This window comes from Podarcis cretensis, assembly GCF_951804945.1.
Source record: "Podarcis cretensis genome assembly, chromosome: 2".
Taxonomy (NCBI): domain Eukaryota; kingdom Metazoa; phylum Chordata; class Lepidosauria; order Squamata; family Lacertidae; genus Podarcis; species Podarcis cretensis.
Genome location: NC_137171.1, coordinates 78802788 through 78816865, shown reverse-complemented (window position 1 = coordinate 78816865; position 14078 = coordinate 78802788). Strand labels below are relative to the sequence as shown.

The following is a 14078-nucleotide window of genomic DNA, read 5'->3' as shown; positions in this document are numbered from 1 at the left end:
GTGACAGAAGAATTTAAGATGGAGAAAGGGACATGACAAGGCTGCCCAATTTCCCCTCTCTTGTTTATTTCATTTTTTTTAATAATAATTTTTATTAATTTTCCAATTTTAGAACAAAACAACAACAACAACATAAAAACATCAACAAATACAAACAAACACACAAATATAAATTCTTAACCTCATTTTCATAAACCTCCTTTCTCGGACTTCCCCATACCTCACCCTTTTTGCATCCTTATTTTCCAATTTTTCAGCAACCCTTTTTACCAATTAAATTTAGATTTGTTATCTTTCTCCGTTTCACCTTAAATCATCAAACAATTTCAGCTGTAATTCTGCATCTTCCTTCCCCTTGACATTTTAGCACTCCTCAATTTTATAACAGTTCTTAAGATATACTTTAAACTTCTTCCAGTCTTCCTCCACCGTCTCTTTCTCTTGGTCACGGATTCTGCCAGTCATTTCTGCCAGTCCCATAAAGTCGATCACTTTCGTCTGCCATTCTTCCAGTGTGGGTAATTCTTGTGTCTTCCAATACTTTGCTAGAAGAATCCTTGCTGCTGTAGTGGCGTACATAAAAAAAATCTTGTCCCTCCTTGACACCACTTGGCCGACCATGCCCAAGAGAAATGCCTCTGGTTTCTTATGAAAAGTACATTTAAGTACCTTCTTAATTTCATTATAAATCATTTCCCAAAAGGCTTTAATCTTTGGGCAGGTCCACCAAAGGTGAAAGAAGGTGCCTTCAGTCTCATTACATTTCCAACATTTATTATTGGGCAGATGATAAATCTTCGCAAGTTTGACTGGGGTCATGTACCACCTGTAAATCATTTTCATAATATTTTCTCTTAGGGCATTACATGCCGTGAATTTAATACCGGTGGTCCATAACTGTTCCCAGTCAGCAAACATAATGTCATGACCAATGTCCTGTGCCCATTTAATCATGGCTGATTTAACTGTCTCATCTATTGTATTCCACTTCAGCAACAAATTGTACATTCTTGATACATTCTTAGTATTGGGTTCTAACAGTTCTGTTTCCAATTTCGATTTCTCCACCTGGAAGCCAATTTTCCTGTCTTGTTTAAAGGTTTCCATTATTTGGTAGTAATGGAGCCAATCTCGCACCTTGGGCTTTAATTTCTCAAAGCTCTGTAGTTTAAATTCACCGCTTTCTTGTTCTAAAATTTCAGAATATTTTGGCCATTTGGATTCCATGTTAAGTTTCTTCACCTCCTTAGCCTCCATAGGTGATAACCACCTAGGAGTTTTATTTTCCAACAAATCCTTATATCGAATCCAAACATTATATAGTGCTTTCCTAATAATATGGTTTTTAAAACCCTTATGAACTTTAACCTTGTCGTACCATAAATATGCATGCCAGCCAAACCTATTGTCAAATCCTTCAAATCCAAAATATCTGCATTCTCAAGAAGTAGCCAATCTTTCAACCAGCAGAAAGCTGCCGATTCATAGTACAGTCTCAAATCCGGCAGGGCAAACCCCCCTCTTTCTTTTACATCAGTAAGTATCTTAAATTTTATTCTGGGCTTTTTGCCCTGCCAGATAAATTTAGATATATCTTTCTGCCACTTCTTGAAACAATCTAGTTTATCCACAATTTGTAATGTCTGAAACAAAAATAACATTCTAGGCAATACATTCATTTTAATCACAGCAATTCGGCCTAACAAGGAAAGCTTCAGATTCGACCATATTTCTAAATCTTTCTTTACCTCTGTCCAGCATTTATCATAATTGTCTTTAAATAAATTCACATTTTTAGATGTCATGTTAATCCCCAAATATTTTACTTTCTTTGCCACCATTAACCCAGTTTCATTTTGGAATCTCTCTCTTTCAACATTTGTTAAATTTTTTTCCAGAACTTTAGTTTTTTGTTTGTTCAACTTGAATCCTGCCACCTGACCAAAGAATTGAATTAACTCTAAAACTCTTTTTGTACTAGTGTCTGGCTCTTGTAAAGTCAATACTAGGTCATCTGCAAATGCCTTCAATTTATAGTGTTTAGCTCCGACCTGAACTCCTTTTACCAGCTGGTCCCCCCTGATCATGTTCAACAAAACCTCCAGGACTGATATAAAAAGCAATGGGGATATCGGGCACCCCTGCCGTGTCCCTTTTTCTATGGAAAGCTCATCAGTAACCACGTTATTTACAATTAACTTAGCCTTTTGTTCAGAGTATATTGCACTTATACCATTTTCAAACCTTTGACCTACTCCCATCCCATGGAGATTCTTCTTCATAAACTTCCAAGAGATATTATCAAAGGCTTTCTCCGCGTCCACAAAGATTAGAACTGCCTTCGTATTAATATTTACAGTTAGCAGTTCCATAATGTCAATTATGTTCCTTACATTATCTGATAGGTGTCTTCCTGGGAGAAAGCCTGCCTGGTCCTTATGAATCTCCTCCATTAACACCCTTTTCAGTCTTTTTGCTAAAATGTCAGCAAATATTTTGTAATCCACATTAAGTAATGATATAGGGCGGTAGTTCTTGATCTGATTTTTTTCAGTTTCAGTCTTTGGTATAAGTGTAATAAATGCTTCTTTCCACGATTCAGGTGCCTTTTTCCCCTCTAATATTTCATTACAAACCTCCTTAAGCGGCTGTATTAACCATTCTTTCAATGCTTTATAATATCTGGAGGTTAGTCCATCTGGTCCTGGAGATTTCCCTAGTTGCATGTTTTGAATGGCACCCTCCACTTCTTGATCTGTTATTTTCTCATTTAAAATCAACATACTTTGTTGCGAATTTTTTTGCAATCCATATTTCTTAAGGAAGTCTTCTATATCTCCTTCGTTTTCCGGCCCTTGTGCATATAATCTCCTGAAATAACTCTGAAAGCAGTTACTAATCTCATTTGGTTTAAAGATGTTCTTTCCATCCACCTCCAAGCTTGTGACTGTATTTAATTTCTGTCTCTTCTTCAATTGCCATGCTAGAAGTTTCCCACATTTGTCCGCTGATTCAAATGTCCTCTGTCTCATTTGCTTGATTTTCCATTCTATCTCCTGGTTCATCAATTCCATATATTGCATTTGATAGAACTTAGTTTCTCTCAGAATTTCATGAGACTTTGGTTTAGACCTCAGTTTCTTTTCTCCTTCTTTTATTTTTTCCAGAATCTTATCCTTCCTTTCATTTTGTTTCTTCTTAAAGAGTTCTGTTGTATCAGAAAACCTCGCATCATGGCCTTGCTTGCGTCCCAAATCACTCTTTTCTCAACCTCTGTTCTCAGATTTATCTCAAAGTAGTCCTTCAAGGTTTTTTGGGCCTTTTTGTAAATCTCCACCTCTCTGAATAGGGTGTCATTCATTCTCCATCTGAAGGATCCAGCTGTTGTTAGTTTCATTTCCATCTTCACTGCGTTATGGTCGGAGCATGTCTTTGGGCAGATTTCCACCTTTTTTATCTTTGGAGCCATTCCACTAGTAATCCATATTTGATCTATTCTTGTCCATGTCATTTGTGCCTCTGAAAAGAATGTTCCCTCTCTCTCAAGAGGGTTTCTTGTTCTCCAGATATCAATCAGGTCTATGTTTTCAGTCATTTCAAAAAAAGTCTTAGGTAGTCTCCCGTCCTTAGAGACCACCTGTCTTTGTGCTTTATCCATATTTGTAGAGACCACATCATTCATATCTCCTAGTAAAATCACCTTATAGTCCAAATAATCCGTTAATGTCTCATGCAATTTCTTGTAAAATTCTGCCTTCCCTTCATTTGGTGCATAGATGCCAACTATCAGGAATTTTTCTCCTTGGATTTGTATCTCAATTGCCAAAATTCTTCCATGTTCATCTTTAAAGATCAGTTTTGGGGCTAGTTTTTCCTTTGCATAGATCACCACTCCTCTTTTCTTAACTTTATCTGATGAGATAAATTCCTGTCCTAATCTTTTATTTATAAGTAATCTTCTGTGTGCCCTTGTTACGTGGGTTTCTTGTAGACATATCAAATCCAATTGTTCTCTTTTCAAGATGTGAAAGACCTCGCGCCTTTTTCTGGGAAGGTTGAGTCCATTACAGTTCCAGGTTAAAAATTGCAGAGACATTATTAATTAGTTACCTCCAGCTGCTCCCTGCAGGTGTTCTCCTTCCGTTGGTGACTTCAGTCCAAATGTCAAGTTTCCAAGGTCTGTGTCAGAGGTCGAGTCTAGCACTCCTTTCACAAGGTCCTCCTCGTTTCTGTCTAGGAATTGTTCTTTATCTTGTACTGTTCTTATTTTGACTTTTTTTCCTTTGAAGTTAAAAGACAAACCTTGTGGAAATTCCCACCTAAAAGGTATATTATTCTTCTTCAGCAGGTCAACCAGGTTCTTAAAGTAAGTTCTTACCTCCAGAATGTATTTTGGGATGTCCTTGTAAATTTGAACAGAAGCATTTCCAACCTGAAGGGTTCTCTGGTAATGTAAATTTAAAATTTTATCTCTTTCCTCTTTGGATCTCAGAGTTATCAGACAGTCCCTTGGAATCTTCCTGCCTTGCCTTCTGCCCAATCTGAAGGCGGTTGTTATCTTAAAATCTTCTTCCTCTGAGTTTACCTGCCAAAATTCTGATAATTCTTTTGTGAGAAAGTCCACTAGGTTGTCCCCTTCACTTTCAGGGACCAGCCTAAGTCTCAAATTCTTCTCTTTCCTCTGCATCTCCCACAAAGACAAGGCCGCCTCATGCTGGTCCAACTTCTTACAGACTGGTATTAAACTTTCCTGTGTGGTTTCTGCAGTAACTTTAGCCTCTTCTGCAATTTTTCGAATTGTGGCGTTTTCTTGAACCAATTTATTTATGGTTTCTGTGTTAGATGTAATGCTTTTTGTATTTAAGTCCAATTTTGTTGTAAGTTCTGTCAGTTGTTTAGTATTCTCCATGCTCTGCTTAGTCAAATTTTCTAAAGATTCATTTATTTTGAGTAATGCTTGAGTCACTGAATCCATGAATACGTTTATTCCTTTCTCCTGTCCAGCTGTGCCTGTTGGTAGTAAACCTGATATTGAGCCTCTTTTCTTTTGTGCAGCTTTAGCCTTAGATCTTGTTGTTATGTCTTCTGCGGAACCACTCATGTCCCAAGGTCATTCCCGCAGGAACAGCTCTTAAGTGGAAAAATCCAGTGACTTGTTTTTATTTGACAGTCTATGTTACAAACTGTAACCTTTCAGCCCTCTAGAGGAAGCAGTACATTGTGTCCAATAAGCAGAAGAAACAAAGAAACCAAAAGCCCTCTTGGAGGAAAAAAAACTTTCAGTCTTCCAATTGCAACAGTATTTATTTCTGTAAAGTCCCAAAAATTGTATCTGTAAAGTCCCAAAAATTGTATCTATTTAAGCTCTCTGCTTTGCAGCAGGTTCTATCAGACAGTTCCTGTCAAAGCGCTTCACCCAGGCAGTCCGTTCCCAGAGTCAGAGACAGCAGAAATTAATCACTTAAATTTCCTCTCACGCAGGTTAAGCCAAGTTTCCTTTTCTTCCCCCCCTGCTCCTGCTTACTGGAGGGGTAGTTAAAGTTCAATGCCAAAGTTAAGTAATTCAAAAGTTCAAAGTTACTTTTCCTTCAATTGCAGCTTTCCAGTTCCATTGCTTTAAAAGCCATGCAAACCGGGGGAGGCAGACTTCCTTTATTTACCATCCCCGTTTTCAGCCAAATTTCAAACGTTTTTTTATAATCCCAGTAGGTTTCCCAATCCTACTTACGGGTGTTTCAATTTCAGTCCAGATTTCAGGAAGGAATCGGCGCTCTCCGTTTATGGCGACGCGGCTTCACTTCACAGGCTGGGTAGCGACTCTCAGCACCGCACGATCCCCCGATGCTCCTCCGGAGCCTTTAAAAAGGCTCTTTTGCAGTAAAGGGGGGCGCAAAAGGTGCCCACCGAGTCTCCTTGTTCACAGGCTTCCGCGCCTGTGATTCTAGGGGTCCCCGCTTCGCCGTAGCGGTCAGACCCGAACTCGTGAAGCAGCCCTCTCTCCAGAGATCGGGGAGAGAGCCGCCATTAAGCGCTGGCGCCGACCGGAAGTCCTCTCTTGTTTATTTCAGTCCTGGAGGTCCTGTTAAATATGATTAGAAGGGACAATCTGATCCAAGGTATTCAGGTCGGAGTTAAACAGTACAAACTTAAAGCTTTTGCAGATGACCTAGTATTGACATTACAGGAGCCAGAGTCTAGTACTAAAAGGGTTTTGGATTTAATCCAGGAATTTGGTCAGGTTTAAGTTGAATAAGCAAAAAAAACCAAGGTTTTGGAGAAAAACTTAACACCGATTGAGGGAGAGAGGTTTCAGAAGGAGACAGGTTTAACATTAGTAAAGAAAGTAAAATATCTGGGGGTGAATATGACTGCTAAGAATGTGAATTTGTTTAAAGATAACTATGAGAATTGCTGGTCAGAAGTGAAAAAAGATCTTGAAATATGGTCAAGCCTGAAGCTTTCATTGCTTGGTCGAATTGCTGTTATAAAGATGAATGTATTGCCAAGAATGCTGTTTTTATTCCAATCATTGCAAATTATAGACAAGATGGATTGTTTCAAGAGGTGGCAAAGAGATATATCTAGATGTGTCTGGCAGGGCAAGAAGCCCAGAATAAAATTTAAGATACTTACTGATGCTAAAGAGGGGGATTTGCCCTGCCAGACCTTAAATTATACTATGAATCAGCAGCATTTTGCTGGTTAAAAGAATGGCTGCTTCTTGAGAACACAGACATCTTAGATTTAGAAGGTTATGATAATGCTTTTGGGTGGCATGCATATTTGTGGTATGGCAAAGTTAAAGTGCATAGGGCTTTCAAAAATCATATTGTCAGAAAAGCACTGTTTAATGTCTGGATAAAATACAAAGACTTACTTGAAAACAAAACCCCAAGGTGGCTATCACCTATGGAGGCGAAGGCTTTGAAAAAACTTAACATGGAGGCCAACTGGCCAAAATATTGGGAAATCTTGGAACAGGAGGGTGATAAATTGAAATTGCAGAGCTATGAAAAACTTAAAGATAAGGTGCGAGACTGGCTTCATTACTTTCAAATAAGGGAGGCTTATAATTTGGACAAAAAAATTGGCTTCCAGGTGGAAAAGTCAAAACTAGAAACAGAACTGTTAGAACCCAAAGCTAAGATACTATCAAGAATGTATAACTTGCTGTTGAAATGGAATACTGAGGATGAAACGGTAAAATCTGCTATGATAAAATGGGCGCAAGATATTGGACATAACATTTTGTTCGCTGACTGGGAAAAGTTGTGGACCACAGGAATGAAATTTACGGCATGTAATGCCTTAAGAGAGAATATAATGAAAATGATGTACAGGTGGTACATGACTCCAGTCAAGCTTGCAAAAATCTATCATTTGCCCGATAACAAATGTTGGAAACGTAAAGAAACTGAAGTTACATTCTTTCACCTTTGGTGGACGTGCCCAAGGATTAAGGCTTTCTGGGAGATGATCTATAATGAAATGAAAAAGGTATTTAAATATACTTTCCTGAAGAAACCAGAGGCCTTTCTCCTGGGCATAGTTGGCCAATTGGTGTCAAAGAAGGATAGAACTTTCTTTATGTACGCTACAGCAGCAGCAAGAATACTCATCGCAAAGCATTGGAAGACACAAGACCTACCCACCTTGGAAGAATGGCAGATGCAAGTAATGGACTACATGGAAATGGCGGAAATGACTGGCAGAATCCGAGACCAGGGAGAAGAGTTGGTGGAAGAAGATTGGAAGAAATTTAAAATTTATTTACAAAAATATTGTAAAGTTTTTGAATGTTAATGACATTGAAATGAAATGAAGGGGTTCTAGTAATAAGGTATAAGAATATGTAAGAATGGATTGACATTAGATGAAAATTTGAAGCTATAATATGTGAGGAAAAATAATTAAGGATAAACTAACAGGATATGAATTTGCTGAACCAATCTTTAAATGGAATACAAAAAAGGGAGGTGTGAGGAAGTCAGGAAAATAAGTTAATCAAAGACGAGAAATTAAAAAAGAGGGATTTTTGGTTTTTTTTTGTTTTTTCTTTTTGTTCTATGTTAAATGTTTGCATTTTTGTGCTTTTGTATCTTTTTGTGTGTTTTTTTCTTCTATGTCTTACAACTTTTTTACTGTTTAAATGTAATAAAATATTATTAATAAAAAGAAAAAAAAGAAAGTACATCTCTTGTTGCATCCTCACCCTTGTCCTGCCTGTCCTAAGTGGCAGGTATTTTTATTTATTGTGCTTGAACAGCAGCATATCACTTGCTTTGAAGTCCAGGCATTTTTAATCTAGCTATTTGATGCTATTTTTCATGGTAGTCTTAATCATAAGAGAGCCAACTGTTGTCATTCCGTGAGGCAGCTAAATTAAGCCACAGCTATCAATTCTTGGCACCGGTGCTGGAACTTCAGCGGCAACAAAGACAATCTGCCCTTGTACACAGTATTTTATCGCATGATGCTGTTTGTTCCACTCCTCTCTCTCGCTCCCACCCCCAGCCCACCCCCATTGCCAGCAAGCCAGTGGTTAAAGTCTCTTGAGCACAATCACAACTGGAATTTATTGTTGCAAATGTATTCCCAGTCAGCAAAGAACAGTAAAGTCTGAAGCTGTTAATGGCTTTTCTCTCCAAAACGAAGTCACAGACATGATCTTCCCCTGAATTTTTAAGCCAAACTATTTCACCCATGGTGCTATCATCTTATGCTAAATGTTTGCAATTATCAAAGGGAATGGAGCCTACTTAAACCTTGTCACACAGGACCTTGGTCTCTTGGTCCCACCATTTCTATAAGACAAGCTGTCAGGTATCTTTCTCCTGTTCTCTTCAAAAAGAGTACTTGAGATGCCCACATGAAGAACCTGACCACATTGGTCAGAGGTCACTCCTGCAAAAGAGAGGGGAAGGGCTAGATTTTGGAGTCATCGGGCTGTGTTTTGTTTCAGTATCTCTGTTGGACCTTCTTGCCCACTTCCTAATATATTCTTAATACAGTCTCATCATTGGATTAGTGCAGCTACAGTGTGTTTGCCAGTCTCAGGATTTGGGAATCCCCATGTGCCTAAATAGCTATGGGTTCCATGTTATTGGAAGCCGAAAACCAAAGTCAGTAAAGCCAGGAATATGCTCTATTGTCAGGGAGAATCAGAGGCCTAGAGAGCTGGCTCCATACATGGCATAAATTGCAAGGCTGAAGCCGCAACGGGTGTTAAGTCTGGGATACCAGGATTTAACAATTAATCATGCCTGCCCATTCCCCACCCCCCTTGTTTCTGGGGCTATGGGTCACAAAAAGTATGGTGGTGGCAGTAACCACCAGATAGTAAGACTCACTGGCAACACTGCAGGGCTGTCATGCTGCAGTTGGACAAGGAAAGCGGTGCGAGTGTCTTCCTCTTCGCCACAAACACGAGGCCTCATAAAACATTTGTACTTTTCTGCACTTTGTCTACAACATACTGTTGTACAACTGTGAAGAACAGGCATGCTTGCCTCTATATGCCACTCTTAAGTCAAGCACTGGTAAGAAGCCCAGGCCTGCACACAGTTTACCTGATGGCTCAAAAATGTAAGGGGAAATAGTCTAGTTTTCTTTTAAATCCACTTTGCTGGGTTGGCACTGACCCAATGACGGGGGCTTCTCAATGCTGGTGCCTCCTTTTATGGAAAGATCTTCCTACTGAGGTGTGCCTCCCTCTCAATAACATTCAGGAGGAATCTAAAAACATTTATTTGTGCAGACGGTTAAGGTACTGTTCCCACAATCTTTAAAATATTAGCATTGAGGGTATGTTACCATTTCAAAATAGTTTTAAAATGTTTTAAATTGTGTGTGTGTGTGTACTGTTTAACTACGCACTGTATGAAGTACTTTTGAGCGGCAACCAGCTTCCTGCCCTTGTGTCCTCTTTCTCACATAACGGCACCACTTCGCTTTTCAGCTCCTCATTCACCAGGGCTTGAAGTCATTACCTGATGGCCTTGTTTAATAGTATCTACTATCTGATAGCACAAGGAGTTGCTGCTCTTCTCACACCCCACTGCAGCCTTTGATCATCAGATGTGGCTTTGAGCAAGCGAAGCAGGCCCAAGCACAGCTTCCCTATGGCAAGAATTCAGGTGCTTCATCGGACTGGTCGGCCAGAGAAATTCTAAGGGTGAGCTGCTCTAGTCTGTCGCAACTATTCTTTTCTGCTTCTCTGCATATCCAAAATTCCCCAACCCCTTCTTAGCCATTATCTCAAATACCTTGCAATTTGAGTTGCTTTCCTCACCAAGTCCTTTCCCAACTTTGGCAAGGGAAGGGCATTTGAAAAATACTTACCTGCCAATGAATGGGCCTCTGCCTCTCCTTATATCTCAGTATCACACACGCAAATTCACACACACACACGTACGTGCATGCGCGCGCGCGCACACACACACACACTGCTAGTCACATATTTATTTCACAAATTACTAAAATTATTGCATTAGAAATATAACTTGGGCACCAAAGTGCAAGTTGGCAAACAATGAGCCCAAGGTTAATTTCCACAGAGAGTGAGCTGGCTTTAAAACTACGTTTGCCATATATTAAGCATGTTTCCACTAGCAGTTCTTAATTTGCTGCTCCACACCCATAGCTAGACCATACTGGTTTGATTTCAAAACTAGAGTCATTCTAGCAGTGAAATGCCCTCCCTGTCCTCAGGTTATGCCAACTAGAATCTTGTGGCCCTGTCTGCTGGTGCCAGGAAAGTACATGTTCTGTGCCTGGGTACACTTCTCCAATGAAGAATTCTTAGCACCTTTACAAAATTATTATCCTTGAGGATAATCTTTGTGGTAAGTTACAGGAGTTGTCCTGCTTTCAAAGTAGTTTACATTTGTACTGTAGGCATGAGTCGTCTTTCGAAAAGGACAAAAACAGCTTTCAAAACAGTTTTGCAGTATTGACAGCTATGGTTGACATTTTATGGGGAAGCATGCAATCAAAACATGACTCTCATCTAATGGTGAAAGCTGAAAGATAAATGACCATTAACTTTCTATAGACCTTAAAGTACAAGATACATGAACCGAATATGGGCAGAGGTGTGGATCACTCCTGACTTCAATTCGCATTTGAAGGATATAGTGGCATCGCAACACCATGGTCAGAATGGTACAAAGGCACAAAGGCTAGTTGTGGACCTAGGCAATGTGGGGGTGCCCACACAATGATACATTAAGACGTAGGCCAACAATTCTGAGATTAAATCAGGCTTCAACTTTATCGACTACCGAAAGTTTTGGCATGTGCTGAGAAATCAACCAGCCCAATTGCTGACTGGTGGTTGGTAGGGGTTGAGCAAGGTTAAGGGTCACCCTACGACATGCATCATATCTACACAATCCTTATGATCACGGACCTGTCAGGCCTGAGCTGGCCATCTGGACGTGCAGTACCCCTCAGGCTCTTTTACAGGGATGCCCCATAACAATGGAGCAAGAAACTGCACTGGCCAAGATTCGGCCATGTGGTGTACATTCATGTTCGCAGGGATGCAAAGCAGCAGCTAAATGCATATGCTCGGAAGTCCCACATCGAGACTCACCTGAGCCACAGACAAACTTTGCTACCTGGCCTCAGGCCACTGTCTGCAAGATAAGGATAACACTACAGTGGTACTTCGGGTTACATATGCTTCAGGTTATATACACTTCAGGTTACAGACTCCGCTAACCCAGAAATAGTACCTCGGGTTAAGAACTTTGCTTCAGGATGAGAACAGAAATTGTGCTCTGGTGGTGCATCAGGAGGCCCCATTAGCTAAAGTGGTGCTTCAGGTTAAGAACAGTTTCAGTTAAAGAACAGACCTCCGGAACGAATTAAGTACTTAACCTGAGGTACCACTGTACTAATCTACCTTAAAAAGTAATGGACCCCTGACCGTTAGGTCCAGTCGTGGACGACTCTGGGGTTGCAGGGCTCATCTCGCTTTACTGGCCGAGGGAGCCGGCGTTTGTCCGCAGACAGTTTCCGGGTCATGTGGCCAGCATGACCGCCTTACAGGCCTACTTTAAGAATGACTGAGGTAATGGTTAGGAACAACACTCAAAAGTGCCAATGCCAAGGATGCTAAAACTAGAGTCATTTCACACAATTATTTTGTTGTTGCACGACACACAAGTTTATCAACTTGGCTGACCTAGACAAAGGACTTAAAGTATTAGGCAATATTCTGAAGATCAGCCTTTGCCCTCTGTGACACTTGTGCAACTGCAGTATTATTACAGTCTGAGTAATATCACTGTGTTTAGCCTTTGTTCTACAGGTACCCTATGAAGATACTGCCTTTGGGCTTGCCCAACAGTCTGTGCACACATGTGTAGCAGTAAGGTCTACCTAAGATAAATATTGAGGATGTCAGAAATGACTCACATTAGAGCCTAAATCCTTTCCTGTATGCACAGCACTCGTGGTGTACGAAAAATAACCACCTTGTCTTGGAAAAGACATATACCTCTGGAAAGGCAAAAAACCAAACCAAACAAAAATAGAGAGCTATGAGATAACACTCTTAGCAACTGAATTCAATCCACTCCTGTATAGGAGTGCTTGAAACAACAACAACAAAAGTTGTCTGAACTTCCCCCCAAAAGTTTGGGTGGGACAGCATCAACCTAGAGAAGCATTCTGTTTCTTGCGTCAGGCAAATGTAGTTTAAGGTTCCCTGCCTTGCTCCCACATCAGCAATCACACCAATGCCCACTTCTTCTCACTTGCTTCCCTGATATGCAGGGGGCAGTTTAATGCGAAACTGGTTGCTTCTATCTCACCTGCTGCTCTTGCAGAAACAACAATGCCCCTTTACCCATCTGAATTCATGCCTGATTACAGAACTGAAGCAGCCCTGGTCACCTTGATGGATGGATGACCTTTACTGAGAGAGGGATGGGGGAGAGCAACTCTGCTAATTCTCTCAACAGCATTCAGTACCATTGACCATGATATCCTTCTAGAGTGGCTCAGTGGGCTAGGAGTCTAAGGCATGGTGAGACAGTCATTCTGCTTCTACCAACAGGACTGTCTCCAGAAAGCAGAGCTGGATGGCTGCTCCTTAACACTACTGACGTTCTGCTGTAGGGTTGCCCATAATTCTTCCTTGTACCCATTGTTATTTGAACATATTTTATGAAACTTACATAAAAAAAAACCTTACATAAATGACTGCCAACTATTAAGACCTTTGGGGGGGAGGCCTTCTTGAGTATACAGGAGTTGGCCAGTTTTTGGTATGCAGCAACACAAGACAGGGCCTTCACAAGAGTGCCCCCACCATTATGGAGCTCCCTCCCTCCCTGGTTTTTTATGTCAGCCAAGAATGCATTTGTGTGCCCAGGCCTTTCTTATCTTGCTGGTTTTAGCTGATTTTGCATTTCTGGATGTGTATGAAAATGTTATTGTGTATTGTGAACTTGAAATTTTATTGTGACCTGCTCAGGCAGGAAAGAAAAGGTTAAGTAATACTTTTTAGAAGTAAAATGATAACTAAATGAAGACACAATTAACTTGGCAACATTAGTGCAGACTGATGTAGAGAGTATGAAGGCCTTTGGTCTAGGGCAAATAACTTAATGTGGGAGCGGGGATGATTAAAAAAGACTCCTCCTTTTGTCTGTCCTGAATCTTCTACCTTTCAGCTTAATTGTATGACTTCTGGTTCCATTGTTATGACAAAATAATAATAATAATAATTAAGACTTTTACTTTTGGACAGTCATGCCAGCAAAAACACACCCATTCATTCCCCAGAGCTCAAATTTCAACTTCCTCCATTATCAAACAACAACAGTAGATGGTGGTGCCAGAGGTCTATCTATGCAAACAAGGCAGTGAGTAAAAGTACTTGGAAGTTCTTTTAATGTACATTTCATTCATTAGAATAAAATCTTTCATTATGTTTTCCTCAATTAAGTGCTTAAAACATTTTACAAAGGGGAAAAAAAAACACCTAGAAGCAAGCGTACAAGCAAGCAAGCGTACAAGCAAGCAAGAGCGCCATTCTGGTTTGTAAGGGGAGAGGAAAACACAAT

The 14078-nt window shown here is 40.2% G+C and overlaps 1 protein-coding gene across 1 annotated transcript in view; it reads right to left on the bottom strand.

The window, feature by feature from the left end:
- Nucleotides 1-13888: 13888 nt before the first annotated feature.
- Nucleotides 13889-14078, bottom strand: part of ATG7 (autophagy related 7) — a 91939-nt gene continuing 91749 nt past the window's right edge. Inside the window, exon 19 of the mRNA XM_079967289.1 lies at nucleotides 13889-14078. This exon is cut by the window's right edge and continues 859 nt beyond it. The gene's annotated coding sequence lies outside the window, so the exon portion shown is untranslated.